Below are 20,600 nucleotides of genomic sequence, written 5' to 3'. Positions count from 1 at the left end.
TGACCTTTGTCTGGGTTGAATTACTAATACCATTCCTGGCCCTTTTCTGTGCACTTTAAATGTAATTATCCAAAGTATGGTTCCGGAGACTGGGAGATTCAGGACTCCTTCAGAACGATTCTACAGAGAGAGAAAAAAAAAATGTGGCCAGAGACTTGAGCAGGATGTGTGAAGGGATTTAATAATAGGACTTGTGTAAACAGTAGACTTCAGGGACCAGACTGGCGGCTTGAAGAAAGCTATTTTCTCGTACCAAATACATTCCATTTCCTAAGTTACTCACTCAACTAAAATTCCAGGTTTCTCTGTACTAATACCCAGCATCATTTCATCTGCCAACGAACTAATAATAGCAGCTCTTAAAGTCTATAGAATATTTGTTATTTATTTATTTTGTAGAGGGCAAGTTGGGTGTGGGTGGGGATCTCGCTATTTTGACCAGGCTGGTCTCGAACTCCTGCCCTCAAGTGATTCTCCAGCCTTGTCCTCCCAAAGTGTTGGGATTACAGGCGTGAGCCACCACTCCCAGCCCAAGTATTTTTTTATATCTCAAATTGAGGGTTTAAAACTCAGTCATTATTGTTCCCCATTTTATATATGACTAAAGTTTGGTATAAAATTTTATTGGTAACTTTTCCAATAGCACAGTAAGTGAACCCCTAACCTACTGACTCCCAAAGAAGTTCAAGTTTTTCTCCTTAAAATAATTTGAAAAATCCTTCCTCAGATCAATGTTCCCTGTCAGGTTGTCAAGAGATGTGAAGTGAAGGAAGCAGTGGCTGTGCGACTGAAACCCTCCCTTGTCAGGGTCCAAAGTCTCCTTCGTTCTTTGGTTTACTTTGTTGTATTTTTTTCGCTTGTCCTAAAATGATAAATAAGAGACCATCTTTAATCCAAATGGTGTTAGTAATCTGCTCACAGGCTAGAAATCCACGGACAGAGAAAGTAAGTAAACGGAGCCTAGGAATGGAGAAGGAAGTGCAGGTTGTGGACTGGGCAACCCCCAAGGTGGCAAAGAGGAAACCAGGTGAGTTGAGGTCATCTGGGAGATATTAGGGCTTTGATTTAACAATTCTTTACTACAGCCTTTGATAACCACCAGTACGACTTACTAGTTAAGGTTTGTGTATAGAGTGTATAATTGAATCATCTTTCTTTTCTCAGTGTAATTGAATGTAACATTCAGAATAATTGGAGTTCTGGGCTGGGCGTGGTGGCTCACGCCTGTAATCCCAGCACTTTGGGCGGCTGAGGTGGGCAAGTCACTTGAGTTCAGGAGTTTGAGACCAGCCTGGCCAACAATGCAGAACCCCTTCTCTACTAAAAATACAAAAATTAGCCGGGCATGGTGGTGCGTGCCTGTAATCCCAGCTATTGAGGAGGCTGAGGCAGGAGAATTGCTTGAGCCGGAGAGGCAGAGGTTGCAATGAGTCGAGATGGTGCCCCCACACTCCAGCTTGGGTGACAGAGCGACACTCCGTCTCAAAACAAACAAACAAACAGAATAATTGGAGTTCTGAATTAAATATAAACTGAGGCACTGAAACATCTAATTCTGGGCAAGGTACAAACTAATTTGGTATGAACAGATGGAGTGTATACTGGGATTAATCATTTATAAATTATTGGGTCCACTACTATTTCTGGGAACACAATTCTTTTTTTTTTTTTTTTTTTTTTTTTTGAGACGGAGTCTCGCTCTGTCGCCCAGGCTGGAGTGCAGTGGCGCGATCTCGGCTCACTGCAAGCTCCGCCTCCCGGGTTCACGCCATTCTCCTGCCTCAGCCTCCCGAGTAGCTGGGACTACAGGCGCCCACAACCGCGCCCGGCTAATTTTTTGTATTTTTAGTAGAGACGGGGTTTCACCGTGGTCTCGATCTCCTGACCTTGTGATCCGCCCGCCTCGGCCTCCCAAAGTGCTGGGATTACAGGCGTGAGCCACCGCGCCCGGCCGGGAAACACAATTCCAAAAGAATTGCACCAACCATTTAAAACATGGGTTAGCTGACATCCTATACATAAAATAAATTAGTACAATTTAATTTAAAATGTTTGGAAATAACTGGAAATAATATTACTGAGTTCTGGAAATAAGCAAAAAGCCAAATATGGTTGGCTCCTGCCTGTAATCTCAGCATTTAGGGGGGCTGAGGTAGAAGGATTGCCAGAACCCGGGAGTTTAAGACCAGCCTGGGCAATTTAGTGAAATCCTGTCTCTACAAAAAATAGAAAAAGAAATTAGCTGGGTGTGGTGGCACGTGCCTGTAGTTCCATCAGGAGGCTAAGGTAGGAGGATCACTTGAACCCAGGAATTTGAGACTGCAGTGAGCTGTGATCATGCCACTGCACCCTAGCCTGGGCAAGAGAGCCAGACCCTGTCCCCTCTCCTCATGAAAAAGCAAAAAAAAAAAAAAGTCAAATATCTTTTTGTCAGGTTTGTTGGAGTTGTAATTTATAGGCAGTTTGGAGCAGAGTACAACCTATTTGTGCATTGGTTTGTCAAATGTAACGTAGGAATAACTGCAAGTTTATTGTGTTTTCTGAGAAATAACTAATTTTGTGTGTAAAATTTCCTACAAATATTTGGTAGTCAAAAGAAAAACTTTACTGCTATTTTTAATGTTATAATTCCAGTGCCTACACTTCTATTTTGATTTCAAAACTATTCATAATTGAACAACCGAATCTCCCATTCACTTATTGAATAAAAATGTATTGCCGGGCGCGGTGGCTCAAGCCTGTAATCCCAGCACTTTGGGAGGCCGAGACGGGCGGATCACGAGGTCAGGAGATCGAGACCATCCTGGCTAACACGGTGAAACCCCGTCTCTACTAAAAAATACAAAAAAACTAGCCGGGCGAAGTGGCGGGCGCCTGTGGTCCCAGCTACTCGGGAGGCTGAGGCAGGAGAATGGCGTAAACCCGGGAGGTGGAGCTTGCAGTGAGCTGAGATCCGGCCACTGCACTCCAGCCTGGGCGACAGAGCCAGACTCAGTCTCAAAAAAAAAAAAAAAAAAAAAAAAAATGTATTAAGTGCTTTTTTTTTTTTTTCCGAGAGGAAGTCTTACTTTGTCACCCAGGCTGGAGTGCAGCCTCCACCTCCTGTATTTAAGCGATTCTCATGCCTCAGCCTCCAGAGTAGCTGGGACCACTGGCTCATGCCACCACACCCATCTAATTTTTGTATTTTTAGTGGAGATGGGGTTTCCCCATGTTAACCAAGCACTTGAACTCCTGGCCTCAGATGTTCCGTCTGCCTCAGCCTCCCAAAGTGCTGGGATTACAGGCATGAGCCACCACGCCCGGCCCACATGCTTTCTTTTTTTTTTTTTTTTTTTTTTTTTTTTTTTTTTTGAGACGGAGTCTCGCTCTGCCGCCCAGGCTGGAGTACAGTGGCCGGATCTCAGCTCACTGCAAGCTCCGCCTCCCGGGTTTACGCCATTCTCCTGCCTCAGCCTCCCGAGTAGCTGGGACTACAGGCGCCCGCCACCTCGCCCGGCTAGGTTTTTTTTTGTATTTTTTAGTAGAGACGGGGTTTCACCATGTTAGCCAGGATGGTCTCGATCTCCCGACCTCGTGATCCGCCCGTCTCGGCCTCCCAAAGTGCTGGGATTACAGGCTTGAGCCACCGCGCCCGGCCGTTGCTTTCAAAATATATTTTATTTATATGTATAATCAAAACAAATGCAAACTGTTCAATTATGACCCTTGCAAAGCAGGATAATTCCCTGTGTATGACAGCCTACAATAGAGGTTTTTATTTTGTTTTGTTTATAGAGATGAGGTCTCACTGTTGCCCAGGCTGGTCTCAAATCCCTAGGTTTAAGTGAGCCTCCCTCCTTGGCCTCCCAAAGTTCTTGTATTATAGGCATGAGCCCCTTGCCCTGCCCTGCAACAGGGGTTTTGAAGTCAGAAAAGTATCAGATCTAGAGGAGGTGGGGAACTGAACTAATGAATAGGGGAAGGGAAGGATGAGCTCTGGGAAGAAGGCACCCCACTCCTGAGACAGCTCAGCATGGTCAGGGACTGAAAGAAGAGCAGTGGGGCTGGAGCTCAGAGAGGGAGGGGTTAAGTGTGAGCTGAGTGGGATAGGTAGGCCTTCTGATCTTTAGGTTGAGGACCACGGGGAAGCTACTGAAATATTCAAGGTGTGGGTAAGGATGGGCTGACTCTGATGAGCATTTTGTAAAGCCCTTTCAACTTCAATGAGAAAGAAGTGGGGATGATCAGAGACAGCACAGAGGTGAGTTAGGAGGCTACTGAGCAGCCTTGAGACTGGAGAGGAAGTATGGACTGTGTTTAAGAGCACAGACCCCAGGCCGGGCATGGTGGCTCACGCCTGTAATCCCAGCACTTTGGGAGGCCAAGGCAGGTGGATCACGAGGTCAGGAGTTCAAGACCAGCCTGGCCCATATGGTGAAGCCCCGTCTCTACTAAAAATACAAAAATTAGCTGGGCGTGGTGGCACATGTCTGTAATCCCAGCTACTCGGGAGGCTGAGGCAAGAGAATTGCTTGAGCCCAGGAGGCGGAGGTTATAGTGAGCAGAGATTGCGCCATTGTACTCCAGCCTGGGCGACAGTGTGAGACTCCATCTCAAAATAAAAAATAAAAATAAAACATAGCCGGGTGCAGTGGCTCACGCCTGTAATCCCAGCACTTTGAGAGGCCGAGGCGCGCGGATCACGAGGTCAGGAGATCGAGGCCATCCTGGCTAACACGGTGAAACCCCCCCCCCCGTCTCTGTTAAAAATACAAAAAATTAGTCGGGCGTGGTAGTGGGCGCCTGTAGTCCCAGCTACTTGGGAGGCTGAGGCAGGAGAATGGCATGAATCCGGGAGGCGGGGTTTGTAGTGAGCCGAGATCCGGCCACTGCACTCCAGCCTGGGCAACAGAGCGAGACTCTATCTCAAAAAAATAAAAATAAAAATAAGAAATAAAACATAAAAGCACAGACACCAAATCCAGGCCAGACTGACTGATTTTTAAATGTAAGGCTTTAGCAGCTAGCCAGACAGGATTTAAACCCCAATCTCCCCTTCACTAGCTGTGTGAACTGGGCAATAACTTTAAGTCTCTTTCTTTTCTCATCTGTAAAATGAGGCTGATGAAAATAATAGCTTTTACTTAGAGGGTTGTGGGCGTGTCTGGAGAACGCAGTGTCTGGCACAGCACATGTTGGGATCAGAAGAGCGGGGCGTGGTAGCTCTGGTGGCTTATGTCAGTAATCCCGGCACTTTGGGAGGGAGGAGAATCGCTTGAGCTCAGGCAATATAGTGAAACCCCATTTCTACCAAAAATACAAAACTTACCAGGCGTGGTGGCGCACGCACGGGTGCCAGCTCCTCCAGAGGCTGAAGTGGGAGTATGGCTTGAGTCCAAGAGGTGGAGTTTGCAGTGAGCCGAGATCATGCCACTGTACTCCAGTCTGGGTGACATAGTGAGACCCTGTTTCAAAAAAAAAAGGACCAAAAAAAAGAGAGAGAGAGAGAGAAATTTGGAGAGGAATGAATTTGAGAGATGTAGGGGTATTGTGGCTGGGTTTTCTTTCATTTTTCCTTTTCCTTATTTTTATTTTTTTTTTTAAGAGGTCTCCCTATATTGCCCAGGCTGGTCCCAGGTGAAACTGCTTGTCCCAGGTGAAACTCCTGGTCTCACGTGATCCTCCCGCTTTAGCCTCCTGAGTAGCTGGGATTAAAGGCCAACACCCCTAAACCCAGCTTTTTCGTTTTGCTTTTTTTTTTTGTAAAAAAAGTTTTAATTGGCCGGGCGCGGTGGCTCAAGCCTGTAATCCCAGCACTTTGGGAGGCCGAGACGGGTGGATCACGAGGTCAGGAGATCGAGACCATCCTGGCTAACACGGTGAAACACCATCTCTACTAAAAAATACAAAAAACTAGCCGGTCGAGGTGACAGGCTCCTGTAGTCCCAGCTACTCGGGAGGCTGAGGCAGGAGAATGGCGTGAACCCGGGAGGCGGAGCTTGCAGTGAGCTGAGATCCGGCCACTGCACTCCAGCCTGGGCAACAGAGGGAGACTCCGTCTCAAAAAAAAAAAAAAGTTTTAATTGAATAAAATGAGCTGAATTAATGAGTCCTTTAGTTTACCCAGAGGCAGTGAGTCTTCCAAAGTCATTAATCTGCATCTACAGAAAATAAACCAGCATTGATTCATATGTAACACTGTTTCCTGTCTGACCCAATGGAGAGAGGGGGCAGGAGGTGTGGCTGTGGGGAGGGAGGGAACCCTTGCCTGTATCTCTCTGCTGTGTATTCCAGAAGCACTGAGTCAAAAGCTGGGTTTATTTAATATTTATTAAATATTACAGTTCACCAATTGATAACAGTGCATGAAAATACCTCTTTTCCCATGTCCAAGAGACTAGTATTTTAACAAGTACACCAGAACTTGACACACCTAATTTATAATAATTCCACCTTGTAGTATCTCCTATAGTGGATAATCATTGCTGTTTTAGTGGTAATTTTACTTTAGGAAATAGGTGAGTCAGTTAAAATTAAATTTAGGGAGTAAGACAGACCATGAGGTTAGTAACTTTTGTTTAAAAAGGGAAAAGTTGTAGATAGATGATAGAGCTGGTATCATCAAAAACAAGAAAACCCAAACTTTTTTGTTTTTGTTTTTGTTTTTGTTTTTGTTTTTTTGAGAAGGAGTCTGGCTCTGTCGCCCGGGCTGGAGTGCAGTGGCCAGATCTCAGCTCACTGCAAGCTCTGCCTTCCGGGTTTACGCCATTCTCCTGCCTCAGCCTCCCGAGTAGCTGGGAACACAGATGCCCGCCACCTCGCCCGGCTAGTTTTTTGTATTTTTTAGTAGAGACGGGGTTTCACCGTGTTAGCCAGGATGGTCTCGATCTCCTGACCTCGTGATCCGCCCGTCTCGGCCTCCCAAAGTGCTGGGATTACAGGCTTGAGCCACCGCGCCCGGCCATTGTGATATTTTCATACATGTGTACAACATGTAATGATAAAATCAGGGTAATTATTATAGTATATTTACTGCCTCAAACATTTATCATTTCTTTGTTTTTGTTTTTAGAGACAGGGTCTCCATCTGTTACCCAAGCTGAAGAGCAATGGGATGATCATAACTCACTGCAGCCTCAGACTCCTGGGCTCAAGTGATCCTCCCACCTCACCCTCCCAAGTAGCTGGACCTATAGACATGCACTGTCATGCCTGGGTAATTTTTCAATTTTTTGTGGAAATGAGGTCTCACTATCAGTCCAGGCAGGTCTGATTCCCGGCCTCACACTATCCTCCTGCCTCAGCCTCCCAAAGCGCTGGGATTATAGGAATGAATCACCACACCTGGCCCTTATCGTTTATTTAGGTTGCAAACATTCAAAATCCCCTCTTCCAGCTATTTAAAAATATATAATAAACTGTTGTTAATTATAGTCACCCTGCCCGGTGCGGTGTCCCTTGCCTGTCATCCTAGCACTTTGGGAGACTGAGGAGGGATAATATGATAAGAGCCCAGGAGTTTGAGATCAGCCTGGGCAAAATAGTGAGACTTGGAGTGCAGCGGCACAATCACAGCTCACTGCAGCCTAGGCTCAAGCGATCCTCCCACCTCAGCCTTCCAACTAGCTAGGACTCCAGGTGCATGCCCCGCTAATTTGTGTGCCCATTTTTAATTGTGATTCTTTTTTTCTCTTGAGTTTTTTGGGTCCTTGTATATTCTGGATATTAGTCCCTTTTTTTTTTTTTTTTTTTTTTTTTTTTTTTTTGAGACGGAGTCTCACGCTGTTGCCCAGGCTGGAGTGCAGTGGCCGGATCTCAGCTCACTGCAAGCTCCGCCTCCCGGGTTCCCGCCATTCTCCTGCCTCAGCCTCCTGAGTAGCTAGGACTACAGGCGCCCGCCACCGCGCCCGGCTAATTTTTTGTATTTTTAGTAGAGACGGGGTTTCACTGTGGTCTCGATCTCCTGACCTTGTGATCCGCCCGCCTCGGCCTCCCAAAGTGCTGGGATTACAGGCTTGAGCCACCGCGCCCGGCCTTTTTTTTTTTTTTTTTTTTTAAGATGGAGTCGCACTCTTGTTGCCCCGGCTGGAGTGCAATGGTGCGATCTTGGCTCACCACAACCTCCGCCTCCCGGATTCAAGCGATTCTCCTGCCTCAGCTTCCCGAGTAGCTGGGATTACAAGCGCCTGCCACCACACCCAGCTAATTTTGTATTTTTAATAGAGATGGGATTTCTCCAAGTTGGTCAGGCTGGTCTCGAACTCCTGACCTCAGGTGATTTGCCCACCTCGGCCTCCCAAGGTGCTGGGATTACACGCCAGAGCCACCACGCCTGGCCTATTTAGTCCCTTTTTTTGGATAAATTTTGAGTTGTTTCCTGTGCTTTTGAGATCCTATCCATAAAATCTTTGCCCAAACCAATGTCCTGAAGCAATTCTCTTATGTTTTCTTCCAGTAGTTTTATAATTTCAGTTCTTATATTTAAGCCTTCAATCTATTTAGAGTCAGTTTTTATATAGGGTGACAGATGGGGGTCTAGTGTCATTCTGCTGCATATGCATATCCAGTTTTCCCAGCACCATTTATCGAAGACTATCCATTCCCCAGTGTGTGTTCTTGGCACCTTTGTCAAAAGCCAACTGGCTATAAATATGTGGATTTATTTCAAGGTTATCTATTCTGTTCTGTTGTTCTATATCTGTTTTTATGCCAGACCATGCTGTTTTGGTTACTATAACTTTTATTTTCTTTTGTCTGACAGAGTCTTGCCCTATCACCCAGGCTGGGGTGCAATGGCAAGATCTCAGCTCACTGCAACTTTCACCTCCCAAGTTCAAGCAATTCTCCTGCCTCAGCCTCCTGAGTAGCTGGGATTACAGGTGTGCACCACCACACCTGGGTAATTTTTGTATTTTCAGTAGAGATGAGGTTTCACCATGTTGGTCAGCCTGGTCTTGAACTCCTGGCCTCCATTGGTCCGCCCACCTCAGCCTGCCAGAGTGCTGGGATTCCAGGTGTGACCTGCTGTACCCAGCCGACTATAGCTTTATTGTATATTTTGTTTATTTTATTTTATTTTATTTTTTTGAGACGGAGTCTTGCTCTCTTTGCTCACCCTGGAGGGCAGTGGTGCCATCTTGGCTCGCTGCAACCTCCGCCTCCTGGGTTCAGGTGATTCTCCCACCTCAGCCTCCTGAGTAGCTGGGGCTACAGGTATGCGCAACCATGCCTGGCTAATTTTTGTATTTTTAGTAGAGATGGGCTTTCGCCATGTTGGCCAGGCAGGTCTTGTATGTTGATTTTGTATCCCACAATTTATTGAATTTGTGTATCAGCTCTAAGAGTTTTTTGGTGACATCTTTAGGTTTTTCCAAATATAAGATGATTTCCAAATCGTATATGGTTGAAAATTACAACAGTGCAATTTCCTTATTCCTGACAGTTTCCCCTCTCATTTCCAAATGATCTTGTATTTGACTGGGGCAGTTTGACTTCCTCCTTTCCAATTTGGACGCCCTTTAATTTTTTCTCTTGCCTAATTGCTCTAGCTAGGATTTCTTTATGTGCTTTAGAAGCCAAGATATATTACTGTGTATTTATCAACACTTAAGGAGATTCATCACTGTTGTAAAGGACATTGGTAAGTTTCCCAAAGTGTGTTTTTCACCAAGTCAACTTTTAGTGCCTGTAGATTGATTAGTGTTGATTTCCCAAGTCATCTGCTGGTACATTGCTGGGGAAGAGAGGCAGTTGTGAGACTGCAGGCCCTAATGAACCGATTTCAGTTGAAAACAGGCTGGCTCTGAACTATTCTTTGTGATCATAAGAACCCACTGAAATATAATGATCTACTTTGAAGTAAAGGAAGGAGCACACAAAGATTTAGATAAGATGCAGTGACTGAGATCATTTTTTCAGTTCCCTCAGTCAGCATCCTTACTTCCTTCTCCCCGTAAGCTAATGAATCTACCTCCTAAATGTTTCTCAGGGCTGATTCTTCGTTTTCATCCTCTAGTACTATCTGCATTCAGGATCTCATTTCATCTCACCTGCATCACTGTGGTAGCTTCCTTATTGATGCTTTTGTCTTCATCTGGTCTCTCACTCCTTTCAAACCATCCTCCACATGAGCGTGGCTGTGGAAGGCTGTTCTGCCCATCTCTAGGGAACACAGCTCTGATGTGAATGGCACCCCCTGGAGTTCTTTCATTTCTTGTATCCCAACAACTCGGGGAACAGAAAACATGAGTACATGAGGCTTTTTTACATAGATAATCATCCCAAGGAATTTATGAGAGTTTCTAAAAGCAGGCTAATTTAATTCTGCAGAATGTTTGCATTTTTGCTCAAAAGCCTTAACTCTTGTTAAATATAATTCATTTTCCCGTGGCTTTAAATTTTACCCAGCTCTGAAATAAGGTGACTTTTATGATAAGAATTGCTTTCCTCCTGAGCTTGAAGCACAGCCATGCATAGAACAGTAAGACTAACTTAAATGAGAATTACTAAATAACTGTGGCTTCAAAGAGAAGATAGGTAATAATACTTTGCATTCACACAAGCCTGCCTTTCATCTGAGTATCTCAAAGGAAAGCAAAATGTAGCTGATGTTGTGTTATGGTTGAAAATTACAACTGTGCAATTTCCTTATTCCTGTTTCCCCTCTCAAATATTATACCGAGTTAAAGCATCTCTAGAATTCAATGTGTATTGATTTTGAACACAGGCTTTTTCTCTCTTGTTTTCTACCCCTTTAACATCAACCGCAAGTTGCAAAGGCATCAGTGAACCACATGCTTTTGTGATTTTGAAGCATTTGCGGTCATTGGAGAAAAATACAATAATAAAGGATAGAAGAAGTTCTTACTCAGCTGTTCTAAACTTACGGTGGAAAAATAAAGAGATGAAGATAGAGACAGAATATTCTCTGCACCCCCAGAATCAATTCATTCATGGTACTAACAAACACTTCAAGAATGTGCCAGAGAACTGGCCTGATTCACTTTACTGAAACACAAGATTCACAAGGTATGCTTAGTGGTATAAATGGTAACTGTTTCCATTAAGGCCCTGAATTATAATACTGGGAATGTTCTGAATATTGATAGATCTAGAAATCCCAGAAGTGTATTGGTAGGGACCCTCTTTACATACTTCCTCTTGTGAGGTTGTAAACTTTTTTTTGGAGACAGGATTTCTCCAAGTTGGTCAGGCTGGTCTCGAACTCCCGACCTCAGGTGATCTGCCCACCTCAGTCTCCCAAAGTGCTGGGATTACAGCCGTGAGCCACTGCACCCAGCCCATAGATCTTTCATCTTTTACTAAAACGAAAGATTTTTTTTGGAGAGGAACAATTCCGAGTTCTTAACCTAATTTTTTTTTGAGGCCGTGCATTTGCAGGGCTACTAAAATATAAAATAAATAAGTAAAACAGGCATATCGTATCTCTTTATAGGCACATCTTTTTTTTTTTTTTTTTTTTTTGAGACAAGAATCTTGCTCTGTTGCCCAGGCTGGAGTGCAGTGGTAAGAGCTCGGTTCACTGCAACCTCCACCTCCCAGGTTCAAGCGATTCTCCAGCCTCAGCCTCCCAAGTAGCTGGGATTACAGGTGTGCACCACCACATCTGGCTAATTTTTGTATTTAGCCACTGCACCTGGCCAGCACATCCATTTTTGACCCTTAACATATGGAAAGTTAAACAACTAGCCTGTAAATCTTTAACTAGATAGGAAAAGAAAAATTTTTTTTGATGGTTCATCACTCACAGAAAAAAAATACTCAGACAAAAGGTAAATAATATGTTTTTCCCCACCAAGGTGAATAAAATTATCAAGAAAAGTAACACCACAGCCTGCCACAAAGAGACCCAGGCTTCACATTCTCAAATAGCCTCACATTGAGATATTTAAAATTATCTCCAGGCTGGGCATGGTGGCTCATGCCTGTAATTCCAGCACTTTGCCATGCCCAGCTAATTTTTGTGTTTTTAGTAGAGATGGGATTTCACCATGTTGGCCAGGATGGTCTCAATCGTTTGACCTCATGATCCGCCTGCCTTGGCCTCCCAAAGTGCTGGAATTACAGGCGTGAGCCATCACTCCCGGCTGGGGTGCTCATTCTTTCTAGGCAAATGTTCACTAGTAACCAATTTATAATTGTAATTAAATAATTTAATTTGTTGCAGGGCACTGTGGCTCACGCCTGTAATCCCAGCACTTTGGGAGGCCAAGGCGGGCTGATCACAAGGTCAGGAGATTGAGACCATCCTGGCTAACATGGTGAAACCTCGTTTGTACTAAAAATAGAAAAAACAGCCTGGCGTGGTGGCGGGCGCCTGTAGTCCCAGCTACTCAGGAGGCTGAGGCGGGAGAATGATGTGAACCCCGGAGGCGGAGCTTGCAGTGAGCTGAGATTGAGCCACTACACTCCAGCCTGGGCGACAGAGCAAGACTCCATCTCAAAAAAAATAAAAAATATGGGCCGGGCGCGGTGGCTCAAGCCTGTAATCCCAGCACTTTGGGAGGCCGAGACGGGCGGATCACGAGGTCAGGAGATTGAGACCAGCCTGGCTAACACGGTGAAACCCTGTCTCTACTAAAAAATACAAAAAACTAGCCGGGCGAGGTGGCGGGCAACTGTAGTCCCAGCTACTCGGGAGGCTGAGGCAGGAGAATGGCGTAGACCCGGGAGGTGGAGCTTGCAGTGAGCTGAGATCTGGCCACTGCACTCCAGCCTGGGCGACAGAGCTAGACTCCGTCTCAAAATGAAATAAAATAAGATACAATACAATACAATACAATACAAGTTAGCTAGGTGTGGTGGTGCGTGCCTGTAATCCCAGCTTCTTGGGAGGTTGAGGCACGAGAATCACTTGAACCCAGGAGGTAGAGGTTGCAGTAAGCTGGGATGGCTCCACTGCACTCCAGCCTAGTGACAGAAAGAGACTCTGTCTCAAAAAAAAAAAAAAAAAAAAAAAAAAAAAAAAAACCAGGCACGATGGCTCAATCCTGTAATCCCAACAGTTTGGGAAGCCAAAGCGGGCGGATCACCCGAGGTTGGGAGTTCAAGACCACCCTGACCAACATGGAGAAACCCCGTCACTAGTAAAAATACAAAATTGGCTGGGTGCAGTGGCTTACGCCTGTAATCCCAGCACTTTGGGAGGCTTAGGCGGGCGGATCACCTGAGGTCGGAGTTCGAGACCAGCCTGAGCAACACGGAGAAACCCTGCCTCTACTAAAAATACAAAATTAGCCGGGCGTGGTGTAACGTGCCTGTAATCCCAGCTACTAGGGAGGCTGAGGCAGGAGAATGGCTTGAACCTGGGAGGCAGAGGTTGCGGTGAGCTGAGATCGCGCCATTGCACTCCAGCCTGGGCAACAAGATCGAAACTTCATCTGAGGAAAAAAAAATAAAATATAAATAGTTGCAGTTTGAAATAGTGAAAAACTTAAAATAACCCAAATATCCAATTATCCAGCCATAAATAACTGCATGGGTCAATCTATGGTCCCTTCATATAATCCAATTCTCTCCAGTCACTAAAAATAATGAAATGGAGCAGTGTCTTGTCACATAGTAAAGAAAGCTTAGGCATATGTGTATATATATATGTGTGTGTGTGTGTGTGTGTGTGTGTTTATGTGTGTGTATATATATACACTTTTTTTTTTTTTTTAGTCATAGTCTCACGGTCACTCAGGCTGTAGTGCAGTGGCATGATCTCAGCTCACTGCAACCTTTGCCTCCTGGGTTCAAGCAATTCTCCAGCCTCCACCTCTCGAGTAGCTGGGATTATAGGCCCCCACCACCACGCCTGGCTAATTTTTGTACTTTTAGTAGAGACGGGGTTTCACCATGTTGGCCAGGCTGCTCTCAAAACTCCTGACCTGATGTGCCCACCTTGGCCTCCCAAAGTTCTGGATTACAGGCTTCAGCCACCACAACCAGCCTAGCTTTCGTATATTTTGAAGTTAAAAAAATAAATTTCTGAGCAATGTGTATGCTATGACACATTTTTAATACAGTAATAATGTGAAGAACAGGAGAAGAAATTGTTGGGCATGCCATTTTCTATGTCAGACATTTCTGTAATATTTGAACTTTTTAGCATGCATTATTATTTTTTAAAATTTAATTTTATTCTGTGTTAAGTTCTGGGATAATGTATGTGCAGGACATGCAGTTTGTTAGTTACATAGGTAAACATGTGCCATGGTGGTTTGCTGCACCTATCAACCTGTCACCTAGGTATTAAGCCCCGCATGCATTAGCTATCTGCATTATCATTGTCATTATTGTTATTATCTTTTTTTTTTTTGAGATACAGTCTCACTCTGTTGCCCAGGCTGGAGTGCAATGGCGCGATATCAGCTCAGTGCAACCTCTGTCTCCCGGGTTCAAGCAATTCTCCCACCTCAGCCTCCCAAGTAGCTGGGATTACAGGAGCCCACAACCATGCCTGGCTAATTTTTGTATTTTTAGGAGAGACAGGGTTTCACAATGTTGGCCAGGCTGGTCTCGAACTCCTGACCTCAGGTAATTCACCCACCTCGGCCTCTGAAAGTGCTGGGATTATAGGAGTGAGCCACCGTGCCCAGCCCTGCATTATTTTTATAATTAGAAAAAAACATTAAAAATAATTAGCCACTCTTGGCCAGGTGAGCTGAGATTGTGCCACTGCACTCTCCCCTGGTGACAGAGTGAGGCTCCATCTCAAAAAAAAAAAAAAAAAAAAAAAAAAAAAAGAATTAGCCATGTTTTCCCATGTTAACAGATTTTTTTTTTTTTTTTTTAAGATGGAGTCTCATTCTGTCGCCCAGGCTGGAGTGCAGTGGTGTCATCTCAGCTCACCAAAATCTTCCTCCAGGGTTCAAGCAATTCTCCTGCCTCAACCTCCCGAGTAGCTGGGACTACAGGTGCGCTCCAGCACGCCTGGCCAATTTTTGTATTTGTAGTAGAGACGGGGTTTCACCATGTTGGCTAGGCTGGTCTTGAACTCCTGACCTCATGATCTGCCCACCTCGGCCTCCCAAAGTACTGGGATTACAGGCGTGAGCCACCGTGCCTGGCCAAAGATTGTATTTTTAATAATAGCATTTCTTAGCCTAGAAGTATTTTAAGCAACTGACATTCAAACTACACTGAAAGGGGACTTAATTTGTTACTTACAGGATTAATGATTGTGCATCAGGCTGTAAGAGATTCCCATTTTTCTTCTGGGGATGGATTTAGACCAACCAGAAGAAAGAAAAACATAACTTCCCAATTCATCACACAATGTGTCTAAATGGAGCAGAGAGACCCTCATTTTATTAAAGGTGAGAGGGTCAGGGTATCCTTAGAAAGAGGTGCAACTTGTTAACTTTGTGTTCAGTGTGGCCATACCTGGGGACGTTCTTAGGTTCCTCTGCCCTTCTTTTTGTTGTTGTTGAGACAGGGTCTCACTCTGTCTCCCAGGCTAGAGTGCAGTGGCACAATCTCAACTCACTGCAGCCTGGGCGAGTGACCTCCTAGAATCAAGTGATCCCCCTGCCTCAGCCTCTCGTGTAACTGGGACCACAAGCATGCGTCACCATGCCCAGCTAATTTTTTGTATTTTTTGTAGAGACGGGGTCGCATTTTGTTGCCCAGGCTGCTCTCCAACTCCTGGGCTCAACCAATCCTCCCATCTTAGTCTCCCAAAGTGCTGGGATTATAGGCATGAGCCACCATGCCTGGCCCTCTGATCTTCTTTACTCAGTAACACAGGTGGCACCTCAGGAGCCAAAGATCTTATCCATAGGGACACTCTTCCCAGGGACCATGCTGTGAGCCCTAATGCTGATCTGAGCCCTAGCACTTGCTTCCTACTCGACCATCAAATCCTGGTTTTTGATTGATTTCCTCTAGTTGTGCTCCTTGCGTGGGAACTGGGTAAGTAATACACTTATTCCAGGTAGATATAGATAATTATAACAGTTAACATTTATTGAGCACATATGTACTAAGCAGTATATTTACATTATCACATTACTTCTCATGATTTTGCCTGTTTTATAGATGAGAAAAACTGATGGTCAGAAGATTGCTCAGTGCCATACAGTTAATGAGAGATGAGTTGAGATTCCAACACAGATGTTTCTTTTTCAGAAACGTGAGATGTTAACCCTTAAGTCAGGGTTATCAAAATGTGAATCCTGACCAGGAACATCAACATCACCTGGAAATTTGTTAGAAATGCAAATTCTCCAGACTTACTGAATAAGATACTTTGAGACGCAGAAAGCCGTTTTTAAACAAGGCCTGAAGGTGATTTTAGTGCAGGCTGATGCCCTAAATTACAGAATTGTGTTGTGTAATTAAACTTTCTGAGGTGGTGGAAATTTTTTTTCCGCTTTTATTCTGGGTTCAGAGGTACATGTGCAGATTTGTAATATAGGTAAATTATGTGTCACAGGGGTTTGGTGCACAGATTATTTCATCACCCAGGTAATCAGCATAGTACCCAATAGGTAGTTTTTTGATCCTTACCCTCCTCCTGCCCTCCACCCTCAAGTAGGCCCCATGTCTGTCATTCCCATCTTTGTGTCCTGGAAAGGTTTCATACTCTCTGCTGTCCAGTAAGGTACCTACTAGCCACATGTGATTACTGAGCATTTGAAATACAGCTAGTGTGACTGAGAAACTAAATTTTTAATTTTATTTAATTTTTATTTTATTTTATTATTTGAGACAGATCTTGCTCTGTCACCCAGGCTGGTGTGCAGTGGCATGAACCTGGCTCACTGCAGCCTCAACCTCTTGGATTCAAGGGATCCTCCTGTCTCAGTCTCCCGAGTAGCTGGAACTACTCCTGGGTTCAAGTGATCATCCCACCTTGGCTTCCTAAAGTCCTGGGATACAGGTGTGAGCCACCACGCTCAGCCTTTATTTAATGTCAATTAAAATCTAAATAACCACATATGTTCAGTGGCGTCCATGTTTAGATGGCACAGCTATTGTCTCCTTAACATCCTTGACTACTGGTTCCTTTTTTAGATCATCCCTCACCTCTAAGGAGAACTACTAATGTAGGCAATTAGCAGCAATTATAGCAGGATAGTGTCAGAAAACCATTGGAATTGGTGCAGTGTTGTGTGGGGCACATTATCTAGGGAGCTTCCCATTTTGTCTATGTATGGAATTGGTTTTAAAGAGAATAGATAAGACCATTTGTCTTAGTCAGTTTGTGCTGCTATAACAAAATACCACAGACTGGATAATCTATAAACAATAGACATTTATTTCTCATAGATCTGTAGGCAGAGAAGTCCAAGGTCAAGGCATCAGCTGATGAGGCCCCAGTCTCTCAGCTTCTAAGATGGTGCTTTGTTGCTGCATCCCCTGGAGGGGAGGAACGCTATGTCCTCACAAAGCAGAAGGGACAGAAAGGGCAAAAAGGGATCAAACTCCCTCCATCAGGGCAGAGTCCAAATGACCTAAACACCTCCCAAAATGCCCTACCTCCCAATACTGTTGCTTTGGTAATTAAGTTACCAAGACATGAATTTTGGCAGACACATTCAGACCATAGCACCATTCAACCAACATGACCCTTATATTAGGCTAAGTGATACTGAAAGTAGTAATTAGGATGTTTACACAGATTGATTACCCTGCATAGACAGTGAACAACAGCTCTGATGCACAATTAAGATGAACTTCACAAATACTGTCCTAGAGATGGCTTTGGTAAAAGATCATAAAAAACCTTATAAAATGAATTTTTTTTCTTTTTTTTTTTGAGACACAGTCTCGCTCTGTCGCCCAGGTTGGAGGGCAGTGGCGCGATCTCAGCTCACTGCAAGCTCTGCCTCTCGGGTTCACACCATTCTCCTGCCTCAGCCTCCTGAGTAGCTGGAACTACAAGTGCCCACCACCATGCCTGGCTAATTTTTTTGTATTTTTAGTAGAGATGGGGTTTCACTGTGTTAGCCAGGATCGTGTCGATCTCCTGACCTCGTGATCCACCCACCTCGGCCTCCCAAAGTGCTGGGATTACAGGTGTGAGCTACCGCACCCAGCCTATGAAATGCATTTTTTAAGCATGTTAGAATATTCAGGTATGATACCTCATTTGATGTGATTCAGAGGCAATTATCAGACAGATGTCCAAAGGAGAGAGAGACTCAGCTAGTGGACATAAGCATTCTTGACACTACAGTGAAGCAGATATTAAGAATATTAAATCCCTTCTGCTCACATGGGGAAGTTCATTAGCAGGAGCCGGGGTCAATTCCAACAAACATATATTGATTCCTATGGGCCAGCACTGACGAGAATTTAATGATAGCACAGTTGTGTTCCTGGCAGATGCATGATGAGGGTTGTGCTTTAGGAAAATTACTTTGATCAGGGGCTATTGTGGGACTTCTTGCTAGGGACAGAGAAAATCAGAATGAGGTGGTTGTTGGTGGGCCTGGAAAGGCAAGTTATATGAAGCATTGCAAAGTTAGAATCTCAGGGGAACTTATAAGATATGGGAATTAAACTTTGTTATAATAATGAGGTTTAAATTTGAGTACTGTTAATTGGTGCTATTATTCACATCACATTAGAACAAAAGAGATATGGAAGAGAGGAAGATGTACCGTGAACTTGAGCGATTCCTCCCTTCTTGGTTTTTGCGGAGCACCTCATATAGCTTGCATAGTTTTTATTCTACAAAATAATGCTTTGCTGGATTGGGAGTTCCTAGATTACAAAGACTATATCTTATTTAACTTTATATTGCTAGCACTAGACTAAAGGCCTAGCACAGAGATATTGACTAAGTCATGAGTAAATGACTGAATGGATGAATAAAGAAAATGCGGCCGGGCGCGGTGGCTCAAGCCTGTAATCCCAGCACTTTGGGAGGCCGAGACGGGTGGATCACGAGGTCAGGAGATCGAGACCATCCTGGCTAACACAGTGAAACCCCGTCTCTACTAAAAAATACAAAAAAACTAGCCGGGCGAGGTGGTGGGCGCCTGTAGTCCCAGCTACTCGGGAGGCTGAGGCAGGAGAATGGCCTGAACCCGGGAGGCGGAGCTTGCAGTGAGCTGAGATCCGGCCACTGCACTCCAGCAAGGGGGACAGAGTGAGACTCTGTCTCAAAAAAAAAAAAAAATAAATAAAGTAAGTCTCTTTCTTAGTGATTCCAATATAGATCCAATATCTGCTTTGGATATAATAATAATCTATAGTATAAATTGGGTAAAAACCATATTTAAATGGCATATCTTTTAAAACACTGACTTTGTTTTGGGAAGCAATAATTGTGCAGTGGCATGATCTTGGCTCACTGCACCCTCCGCCTCCTGGGTTCAAGCGATTCTTCTGCCTCGGCCTCCCGACTAGCTGGGACTACAGGCGCATGCCACCACGCCCAACTAATTTTCATATTTTTAATAGAGACAGGATTTCACCATGTTGACCAGGCTGGTCTCAAACTCCTGACCTTGTGATCCTCCCACCTTGGCCTCTCAAAGTGCTGGGATTATGGGCATGAGCCACCGAGCCTGGCCCTGGAAAGCAATAATTTTTTTTTTTTTATCACATTGCTAAACAAAGCAACAAAGCAGCCATTACAAATAAACTCTCCCTACCATTTTTTGTCCCTTATCATTCTTCTTGCTTGAGAAATAAATGTATCATGCTTTCCCACATGAGAATTTAATCCTTTTTTTTTTTTTTTTTGGAAACATCTTGCTCTTTTGCCCAGGCTGGAGTGCAGTGGTGCAATCACAGTTCACTATAGTCTTAACCTCCCAGGCTCAAGTGATCCTCCTGCCTCAGCCTCTTGAGTAGTGGGGACTACAGGCACACATGCCACTGTGCCTGCTTGACGTTTTTAGTTTTTGAGGAGACACAGTCTCACAATGCTTCCCAGGCTGGTCCCGTGGCTCAAAGATCCTCCTGCCTCAGCCTCCCAAAGTGCTGAGATTACAGGCGTGGAGCTGCTGATCCCAGCCTAGAGTTGTTTACTTTCTTTTCCACTCAGTTTGAGTATTTGTATAGGAAAAATAGCTAATAATAAGGATGCTGTCTAAATAATTACTTGGAAAGTGATGAGCTTTTATAGAATATTTGATTTATAAACTTCAAAGATTATGTAAATTAATAACATGAGTTAATGACATTGAAATACTTTCAATAGGTTTTGGGCATTGGGAAAATGATTTTAAAATGAAAATACTTTCATCATTCATTAATGCCAGTACAGCATGACTTGCTCTTAGTTTGCATAAATAATGTATGTGCATTCTTCAGAAAAGGTAACCATCTTTGCTAAAGCTCTTCGTGGTGCCTAGCTGAATTTAGAAGCTATAATCTCAGTTGATGTAGTCAGCTTCAGAACTGTCTTACCCTTACGGATGGAATGTCAATATTGCAACTGTGATGCTTTTATATCATGTGAGAAGAACAATAGAGTCCCAGGAGGCAAGTGCAGATGACCCCAAGGTCCTTGTGGACAACGAAGTAAAAGCTAAGAAGAAATAGCACGTTTCTTAGGAAACATTTCAATATTGTTATTTATACAAGGATGCAGAGAACAGTACAGCTGGAGAATTAAATGGCAAGATCAGCACACAGATGGGTAAGAAAGCACT

General features: G+C 44.2%; 1 long non-coding RNA gene across 1 annotated transcript in view; it reads left to right on the top strand.

Moving 5' to 3' along the window:
- Positions 1-132: 132 nt before the first annotated feature.
- Positions 133-20,600, top strand: part of LOC126947835 (uncharacterized) — a 55,484-nt gene continuing 35,016 nt past the window's right edge. Inside the window, exons 1-2 of the long non-coding RNA XR_007723215.1 lie at positions 133-274; positions 7,055-7,198. This is a non-coding gene — a long non-coding RNA (uncharacterized LOC126947835). The remainder of the gene's footprint in view (positions 275-7,054; positions 7,199-20,600) is intronic.

The sequence above is a fragment of the Macaca thibetana genome, chromosome 2 (assembly GCF_024542745.1).
Source record: "Macaca thibetana thibetana isolate TM-01 chromosome 2, ASM2454274v1, whole genome shotgun sequence".
NCBI lineage: Eukaryota > Metazoa > Chordata > Mammalia > Primates > Cercopithecidae > Macaca > Macaca thibetana.
This window is presented reverse-complemented; position numbering and strand designations above follow the sequence as displayed.